We start from the raw sequence: 11,148 nt of genomic DNA on the forward strand, positions 1-11,148 counted from the left end.
GCCAATTGGTGTTTGTAAGCCATTAGAGGAGTGACACTTATGACTCTAAGCTCCAAGAACAAGAAGATTCAAGCAAGCAACAAGAGGTAATCATCTAGATCTGAGTTTCTTATGTCAAATTCGAATTGTGTACACTAGATCTAGGGTTTGCAAGACTTGGGTATATTGCATGTACAATAGAGAAACCTAGATCCAAGCATTAGGGTTTGCATGTGCACATAGGAAAGTTCTTATGGCTCAAACCCATCATTTATATCCCATAAGTCAATAACAACCAAATACCATTATGCTAATTAAAACTAAAATTGCATATAATTACACTAAATAAGACTAACAAACGACACTTTAAGTCTTTAATTCACAACGACCAAAATTCAAAAAATGCAAAATCATTAAAAGAATTTGCTATATTTGTGATTTTCTCTAATATTATTTGGATAATAATATTGGATGGTAATAAGATATTTATTGGATTAATATTAGATCGGTTTGGTTCGATTATCTTTTGGATTTTCAGGACGATCCAACAACAAATCCAATCTGTGACAACCCGAAATTTTCATTTGTACGAACTCTACAGTCAAGAACATCAATTAAAAGTCAAATTCATTTCTGCTAATTTTTAGCTCGGTTTAAAGTCCGTTTGGGTATTTTTAAATATTTATTCTTCGAGAGAATAAACGAAAGGAAGTATTTTTAAAATTATTGGGGAACGAATAAAACAATTAACACCTTAATAAGGTGTTACGGCCAAACATGAGGGGTGGGGCCGAAACCCTCTTTGACCGAGAACTCATGCATAAGGCATGAGTTTACTCCTTCTTTCCTCACTTTTTACTTCCAAACTCAAGAACACCCACATTTTTCTCTCAAGTATCATAAGAGCTTCTTCCAAATCTTCCAAAAATGTAAGTGTTTCTTCCCTTGATTTGTTGATACAACACTTCATCTAGTAGTTATACATGATTTCATCCATGAAATCTTCTCTTTTCTTAGATCTTCAAGTGTTCTTCAAGAACACCAAGAACACCAAGAACACACACTAGTGTTTTGGGCCGAAAACACCCTTCTTTGCTTCCATATTGTAAGTATATACTTCCTACACTTGTTATCTAGTAAGGATACTTGATTTAGAGCCTTGAAATCGTCTTTTTCCAAGAACAAAAGGAGTTTTCGGTTTAGTGCATCTCCTTAAACCGAAAACCCTAAAGAAAGGTGCCTTTAAGACCTTAAAACTAACTTAAGGCTTTAGATAACACTTAGAACCCCTATGCATGTTTGAAAGCCCTTGAAAAACACAACATGCATCAAAGATCTTGAGTTTTCGGTTTTTGGACCGAGAACCTTCGGACCGAGAATACCATTAGGACCGAAAGCTTCTAGGACCGAAAGCTCCATTTGGTGACCATGCACTCCTTTTATGCAATCATTTGTGATTGTAACACTTCCATATAAGTGTTTCCTAGACTATAAGAGTGTTATCCTTCTTAATTAGTTGTATAAACACTAATTGCATGCATATATGTGTCTTTATATGCTAAATAGGATCCGTGTGTGCTCAAGTCTTCACTTGACACTTAGCATCCTTTTTCCGATCTTACATTCGCATCACTCATTTCAGGTGAGTTCATACCCCTTAATCAACCTTTGAAATGATTTTAAATGCTTTTATGGGGGGGGGGGGGAATACAAGTTGAACTATTAAGTTATTATACCAATTGCATGTGATTAATAACTGTCAATCAAATAGATTTTGCATGTTAAACTGTTTCATTCAGCTAAAGGTTTTCATGTATTACTTTTAAATCTCTTTTAAAGTACTATAATCTCTTTTTAAATTTCTAAACTTTTATCAAAGTCTTTTAAACCTATATTCTTGTTAGATTCATGTCTATATAGATATAGTTATATAAGCAGGGTTTGAAGGACTTAGGACTGATAGCCCGCTTTAATTCTTGTTCCTTGTTTGGTTGTGGACTTAGAGTATCCGGTTATCTGTACGAGTGTCGCTGAAGTCCTAGTTATATATTATGTATATCTATTTAGATATTAAAACTCTTACTCCAGTTCAGCGCCTTTGGGTAGCAAAGGTACCTAGATAACCTCTCAAGTAAACTATAATAGGTATAGTTTAGAAATCAACAATAACTTTTATAAGGAGAAACTAGCTATATCAATATTCTAAAATATATACTTTTAGTAAAAAGAAACGTATATTAGAAATCAAAACGCGAGATACATCCTCATGACGCGGATTTCACCGTTGTCGAGTTGGTAACCAGAGTCTCCCGGAGGGAGAGCGGGCATTGTGTGTATAGATCTATACGGGACAGACCATCCCACATCCTGACTGCTAGCTACAATCCCGGCCGACCAAGCCAAGGGGTGACAAATGTCACATTTATTTCGATACCAGCAGGTCGTCGTGCTTACATCCGTCAATCAGTATGGTTACGAATATCTTCACATTTACCTTATAATTCATGGCCTTAAGGTAATTAGTACCACGGTAGTTCTACATATAAAACTACGGTACTATAATATTTTCCCTAATACATTAACTTAGAATGTTTTGATATAAAACGATAATGTAAAACTATATTATGATAATGATAGTAACATTTGGGAAAAATGCTCTTTTAACTCAAAACAGTCGAGTCTTGGTAGAAGACTGCTTTTAGTAAAGAAACTCATTCTCTTTAAACATAATACAGTCGGGTCTTGGTAGAAAATTGCTTTTAGTAAAGAAACTCATTCTCTTTAAACATAAAACAGTCGAGTCTTGGTAGAAGACTGCTTTTAGTAAAGAAACTCATTATGTTAAACATGAAACAGTCGTGTCTTGGTAGAAGACTACTTTTAATAGAAAATATAGGATTTTCTGGAAGGAATTCAAATACTTTGTAAACTTTTATTACCATCATCTAATGAGATTATTTTGAGGAAAAACATGTATTTATATCAATGTCATTAAAATACTTATGAACTCACCAGCATTAAAATGCTTATCCTCTCTTTCAAAATAACTTGTATTCTTAGGTCACCAGTAGACAGGTACACTCCGGGAGCTTTTGCGAAGTCAGCCTTGTACCGAGCTGCACCTTATGTTATTTTCTATATCTACTTTTGATGTTGTTGCTAAATGTAACCTTTGTAAAACTTATACTATTAATGCAATGGTTGTTGTACTTTGATTACTATACTGCATGTGTTGTGATACTTGACATGACGTCCTCCACCCCAGAACGTTTCCGCCGTTCCGGTTTTGGGGTGTGACAGATCGGTTTCAGAGCATTGTTTATAGTGAACTCAGTATATCAAATCATAAAAGATATGCAACCTATAAATACAATGGGATAAAAACACTCTGACCAAGAGTTATACTTTAAAATATAACCATATTTTACAGAAGTATAAATACATCCAGAATATAAAAGCCCGAACAAGTATCACAAGAAGAACAAGAATAAAAGTCTTTGGATGTTGAGCATTACCGTCAAACCTGGGCAGTTATGTAATCGTAGCTGGAATAAATATAGCCTGATCAACTATATTTATTCGAGATGCGACTAACGTATGTTTGGGAGTGATGGTGGTGTTGCAATGAATATGAAACTTACCATATAGGAATGCTAGAGCCAAACATAAAGTTTAAAATACTATAGGAGTATTTTATGATACTAAAAGACTAACAATAAACCCAAAAGCATGTTCAAAAGTTCTAGAATCAAACGTGTAATTAAAATACTATAGGAGTATTTTAGGAACCATAAATAACCTTGCGTGAAAACTAAAAAGACCCTTATGGATCAGTCTATGATTTCAGAGTGTATGCTCCCAAGGTCATATATAGTGAGGATCTCATAGGCTAAGAATACGTGGTTTCACTCTACTTCCTTTTCCTTGTTTGGATGTGGATATAGAGTAGTATCACATATTCGAAGGCCTATTAGATCTAAGTTATATATGATTTGTGTACACTATGTAATTGTAGCAGGACTCGATATGGATCACCCAGTAAACTGTTTTAATAATCTCTTAAGAATCTTTAGACATTCCCATTCTCGCATAAACCTCTTTAGAAAACCTATTCTACTTCAGTAATCGACAGAGGAGCCGATAAAGACCCAGAAGAGGTTCATTGAGAAAGATTTCCATGTAGGAAATAAATGAACAGTGATGAGACTATTGAAATTACCATGTGCCTATACCTTTTAGGGACGTCGGTGGGAAATTCGCCTGAATTTCCGAGATTTCAGTCATCCATTATGAAGTAATGACAATCAGAGTCAGAATCGGAAGTAAGGCGGAGTAGAAATTCAATATGTATACAGGAGAAGAGAACCCTATATAAGTACCCGAAGAAAACCAACGTTTATTCCAGTCAAGAGTAAACGGAGAACAGAAGGAGCCAATGTATGAAACCCGAGAAGTGTTCTACCCCTGTAAAATCACACTAATAACCCCTAAATTAATACAACTTAGTGAGTTAGTGGTTACACTACTCACACTATGTGTTAGGCAAATCGTCCTTCCCGTCGCGACTAAGATAAATAGATCGGATCACAAAATCTCGATTAAAAGTGTTTAGCCCTAAATTTTCATGAGTCTTTTCTTGTGTAATTATCGTTCCGAACTTCTTTCAAATCTTTTCAAATCCGGAGAGTAAACCTCTTCAATATAAAGATAACTCAGTTGGAACGACACCCGATTTATGGCTTTCCGATACACTTACTTCTACCCTGTTATCGGGACTGCATCATAGGGATGTAGGTCGACCCTTAGAGAACCATAGCTCGAAAGCGCGGGAAAAATTCATGCCTATTATAGTAAAGAAAGATACGTCTAGGGATAACCATCGTTTCTCATCAACTTGTGTTCCTCATCGTGTAGGAAAAACCATGCCTCCGAAGAAACGTAACCAACCCGCTAGCAAGACACCGACTCTTCAGATCGATGAAGCTACGTTCCAAGCTGCAATCTCAGCAGCCGTAGCAGCTGTCATGGCTCACCTGAATGCTAACAATGCAAATGTTAGCAGGAGCACTATCGGGAATCTCAATCATAGCAATGGGCAGCAGCAACCAGAACCAGTGTGTAAAGCCACCCAAGAACTCCAATCTAATCCCCTGAAAAGAAAGTTTGAGAACGAGAAAGGGAGTAACTCGACTCAAGGACCTTCCGAAGGGCAGCAAGCTGAGGTAAACAATACCCCTGTCAACCCACCTGTCTCGACACCAAGAAGGCCATACCTAGGAAACTTCCCCCACTGCAGCAAGTATAACTACCATCATTATGGAGACTGTCGAGAACCCTTTTGTGTTAGGTGCAACATGAAGGGGCATACTGCTTGCAACTGCAGAACCCCGGTTGAGTTCATTACATCAACCACCAATGTTGGGACCAGTCCAATATGCCACCTATGTGGTGAAATTGGGCACCTCAAGAGGAACTGCCCAACAGAAAGAAATGACAAAGGCGTAGGAGGGGTTTAACCCTAATACCTAGGGGAAACATCAAGGAACCCGGTAGAATTTTGGTACGCCTCTCAACCTTAAGTAGCTAATCGAAAACTTTAAATAATCAATTCTAATTGAAATTACTCCCTCGTTAAGGCAAAAGTCGCAGCACTGTTGTAAAACTTAAAAACCCATCAGGTAAAGCTATGATGGCTTAGTATATACGTTAAGGCCATTTATAATTAGGATTGATAGACCTCGAGTGAGTGATGCGTCCTTATCTCCTGTTCCTTGTTTGGTTGTGGATTTAGGGCGGAGTCACTCAGTCAACAGTCCTTTTTAATTTTAATTATACATGACTAGTGTATACTAGGCGATTATAGAGAGGCCTCGTGAGAAATCTATTCATGAAAAGTACATCTTTCCAAAGTATCAGGACCCTAGCATCCAGAGTCAGTCATGTCGGTCCAAGTATTCACGGTAGTAATACCATGGACGAACCCGAAATGCTAAGAACTTGTGTGCTCTGTTCAGCACATGGTCCTATGAATCTCCATTACATATCGTGTTGATGTTCGTTAATTTCGACACTACCGTCAGCCATGGTTCGACTTGGTTCGACCATGCGAGAATTCCTAGTGCTGTGTAAAAAAAACTTTCACCTTATCCTAAGCGTCAAATAAAATTCATTTCGAACCTAATAGAAAACCTAATATGAACCATCGGTCGTCTCTCTCGTTCAACCTTCAGAAGTACCCAGGAAAGGGGTACTACGCGCTGTTAACCAACCCCATTAGACATTAAAACCAGAAGTGAAAGGCACTACAGATGTCCCGGAAGACAATAACCGCCCGAGGCCTACTCAGTAGATCCTCCAGAAAGACCACTTACACCTCAGGATCTAGTTCGTGAATCAAGAGAAAGAACTAATGGGATTAACTTACTACTACTGAGTATATGCATTAGAGTGGTATATAAATTAGGTCAATAAGATTTAAGATGTGTGCTTCCGCCCTACTCCCTGTTCCTTGTTTGGTTGTGAGTTTGGGCTGGGACCACACATTTGAACACCCTGTCAGTCTCGATTTTATACGACTCATATACACTGAGTAATAGTGTTTGAGCCGAGTATGAGGTCTACCACGAACCTTAAAATAAACCCCTCATCATATACCCATAGAGAAGGAGCTGAAGTCAAGAAAACAATTGTGGGTTGAGCTACTAAAATGACTACAAATTCGAAATTTGTTGTCATCCCGCGTTAGGCCAACATGGTAGCTAACACCCTCAGTTAGGAAAAGTAACTCAAATCGTAAGAGTCAAAAACATTGACTACGACCATCCATTCACGCCTAGAGATATGAGTTGTTACTATGAGTTGGTTATACATTGATTGCACGAAAACGCATTGGTAACTCGATGTTATAAAACGTGCCTTTGTGTATGATTCAACAAGTAGTAGAACAAGCCATATGAGTCGAAGTTTATCCATTCCTTTTACCTTCGGGATAAAAGCGATATATGTGGGCCCCTCGATGATTTAGCGATGACACATGTGAGTGCTTGGCCAAGCCAGGACTGATTTGATTTGTTCAATCAGTCAGTCATCATAAATCGAAAATCGGGAAACAACAAATGGACAGAGAAAATGATTATAATCCATGTCTCAGTCCATATGATATCTAGAATGGAGGAATATATGACCCCTTATCTAATGGACAAGTCATTGACAAGTTCAGAGTTCGACAGCGGCTTTAAGAGCTACGATTGCTAGTCGGGTTATGAAGTCGTACTTGCAATAATAGTTTTAGACTTATCCAAGTGGGATTACTGTTGCATTAGATGTCTAAGCCCATAACTATTATTGGTATGTACTTGACCCGAGAGTAGCATGGTCCATTTGGGTTGCATATCATCAGGACAATTTGTTAGGATGGACTTTTGAGAGAAGGTTGTTTATGGTTTATTAATATATTATAAGTTATAATATATTAATATGAAATCATATGTTTTAATTAGTATCGATCAAGAATTAATTTGGAATTAATTTAGTGATCAAAAGAGACTAATTAAATCTATGGGGACTAATTATGATAATTAGTTATATTTATGTGTTGGGCTTATGATCCATGTTGGACCAAGTTTATGTATGGATACATAAAGAGTTGGGCCACATGAACCATGGATCATAAAACCCATGGGTATGGATTATGGGTTATATCCATGACCCTTGGAATCCTACATATAAATAGGTTACTCCATAGCCAAAATCACCACTTCTTTTCTTAGAGAAATATAGAGGTGTTTTGGTGCATGGAATTCTCTCTCAAGAGCCACCTTTGTCCTAGGTGTGTTGTGATTCCATTTGAGGCATTTCATACTATTGGTGCTAAGCTCTTAAGGCCAAATACATCAAGACTTCAAGCCACATAAAAGGTATGTTTCCCTAACTAGTATATTATATGGTTTATGTCAAATGCATGCTAGTTATAGGTTTAATGCCTTGGAAACCATTTGCATGTATAATAGAGAAAACATAGATCCAAGGTATTTAGGGTTGTATGTGCACCATAGGATGTTGTAGTATACTAAAACCCAACAGTGGTATCAGAGCCATGGGTTGTTTTCTATTATATTTGATGCAAATGTATTTTTTTTTCAAGTTGAAGGAAAAAAAAAGAAAAAAAAACATGAAGTTTGTCAAATTTTATGATAATTACTTGATTTTATGAAAAACTAATTATTTATAAAATTTGAGTCACTTTACTACAAGAGTTGAATTAGGTCAATTTATTAAAAGATAGAATGATATGATTATTTTATTTGTTTTAAAAGTTTGATCTAAATGGTTTTAAGGAGTTACAAATTTTGTCATAAAATTTTGGAACTCAAAAGTTTTTTTAAAGTTAGGATCTTAAGAGTTTTGAAACTTCCATAAGTTATGGATGTGAAATGTCTCATTTATTAACTCTTTAGGTTATGAATTCCAAGAGTCTTCAAAGGATAATTGTCAAAGTTTCAAGATTTGTATTAGTTTATATGATTATCTAATTTCTTGAAAATTGTTGATGTGAATTATCTTTACTTATGAGTTTAATCTAGATCATAGAAAAATTATTTGATTATTGTGTTAATTGGAATATTTGATCTTAATGGTTTTTATGAACTCCATAACTTGTCCTCAAGTTATGGAAAGTGAAGAGTTTTTCTTTTTAAAGTGTCATTAAGTCTCATAGGTTATGAAAATAGAAGAGTCACTAATTTTAATGTCATCATTAAATGATTTAATGTCTTCCATAACTTGTCCTCAAGTTATGGAACTTGAATTTTTTTTTCATTAAACCTTAATTAAACTCATAAGTTATGAAAAATCCAAGAGTTTTGAAAGGTTTCAAAACTTGTCCTCAAGTTTTGGAATTTGTAAAGTTACCCCCCATGTATACTTTAATTACAAACTAGACCTTAGAATTTTAAAAGTTGAAAATTCAACCCTTATACTATTATTATAATTTTAATTATATAGATATGTATAAGATAAAGTCGTCTTACCATTAGTAGGCCTCATTCACGAAGCCGGTCTATAAGGGGGGTATAAGGTTACTGCCTATAAAATGACAGTTTAATGGGTGTCCACTCTCACTCACCGCTTCCTTGACCGGTGTAGGGTCGTTAGCTGAACAGGTAGGACAAGGACTATAATTCTCCCTTCATTATAAGTACAATGATAAATACTAAGTAACTAAACACTTATAAATTCCCAATCTTAGTTACTTAGGAAAATGTGAATAAGGTGCTAATCCATGAAATTACACTTTGCACTTTGTTTAAGCTGTTAGTGGAGCGTGTGTGGTTAACCGGCACACTAACCTGGACTTAACAAGGTAGGCAAAGGGTAACTTAATGTTTATCATAGTATCGTTGGAGCGTGTGTGGTTCACCGGCACATCGATTGAGGTGTAAATATTAAGGGTACCAAGTATATTTGCATGGTTACTTCACACCTTGTTTTGTGATCCTCGGCATCCCAGTCACAAAACCTGAAGGGCACACTCGATATTGAAACATGCCATTGAAAAGTTCAATGAATCTCAAAAGAATCTAGGAGTTTCAAAACCAATTAAAACCTAATAATACATTTCGTTTATCTTGGTGGAAATTGGTGAATCGTCATTCACCTACCTTCAAATATTTTATAGCTTGGATTACGGCATCCCTCTTCCAAGTTATAAATAGTTTGTTGGGTCCTAGCCTTAATATATCATATTGGGTGTTATATTAAGGACTTAAATCAACTTTACGTGAATTTCTCCCATTGTTGATGTCTGGTTTAGACAACAATGATCTTCCCAAACCAAGCTTTCCTAATGAATATGACTTCCCGAGTTTGGCTCATGGAAGTCATACTTCTCTTCCTCCACCTCCTCCAATTATTCTCCCTAACCCACAAGTTCAAGGTCACTCAAGCCCTAATAGCAAACAAGGTCTATGTGTGATCACATCTTAGAGATGAAGTCACATATTGACAAGCCGGGAGAGTTGGGTGTCAAAGTCTTGAGAAAGTTGGATGTTCAATCACTTTCTAAGTCACATAGTGAGTTCCTTTGGGACTACTATGAAACAGACTATGATATGAACCTTAATGATCATATCTATTTGCTTGGTGCTGCTGAATCAGCAATGATTTGGAACGATAGTAAAGCAAATTTGATTAGAAGATCAACTTCCCGAAAACTTTATGGACAGTGACAATGGTGACACTGGAAATCCAGAAAAAGCATTCTCTTCCCAATGGAAAGGGATTGGCCATAGTCAACCCGGTTGACCAAATGGTAAAGAGAAAGGCTAAGTCTGAGATAGTCCCATTACCAAAGGGTCCATATGTTTATTTTGCCAAAGGAAGGGGCGTTGATTGAAAAGCTTCCAAATTTACCTAAGGATGTTAAAGTCAAACTCTACATCAGGTAGAGCCCATTATCTAACTCTGTTAAGTTCTATTCTGAGATCCTCATTACATGATGTGACTGGGTCACATGTTGATGTTTTAAGAATCAAAGAATAGAGAGAAATCTTAAAGGAAGTATATGCTGATTCTGATCGCGAAGGTGGATTTCGATCGCATCAGAATTTTGAGCAGTTGCTTAAGAAGTTATGATATATTGCTAAGGAATAGATAGCAACAATTTTCCATGTGGATTGTAAGGTTAAGTTTTTCCGCAAAGTTTTAAAATAAAAGAAAATTGTTTAATTTTATTTATTTGAAGTATCCTTACAATGGCATTTATGGAAAATTGTTGCTTATATGATTCCACTGACAGCAATATTGGAAAATGGATTTGATTCTTTCATTTGTGGTAGTGTCTAAATTTACCAAATCAGGAAAGTTCCTCATCACCCAAGTTTCAATTGGACCGAAACTTGGAATCATGCAAGTTGAATAGTATGATGAATGAGAACTTTCAAGCATTGGAAAATCAAGACTAATTACTTGTTCACATGGATGTGTGAGTCAAGTGAAGGACTAAAGGGATCGAGTACACATTCTTGTGCACTGGTCATGTCCACCACAAAGCTCGTTAAGACTATTTGATTTACTAAAGTTTAGTAAATATGGTTATACTTACAAGTTTAAGTATAATTCTGAAACATTGGAAAAGTCTCAATGTATGGCAGAACGAATGGGAAGAATCAA

The sequence above is a fragment of the Lactuca virosa genome, chromosome 8 (assembly GCF_052849685.1).
Source record: "Lactuca virosa cultivar CGN04683 chromosome 8, Lactuca_virosa_CGN04683_v6, whole genome shotgun sequence".
NCBI classification, from domain to species: domain Eukaryota; kingdom Viridiplantae; phylum Streptophyta; class Magnoliopsida; order Asterales; family Asteraceae; genus Lactuca; species Lactuca virosa.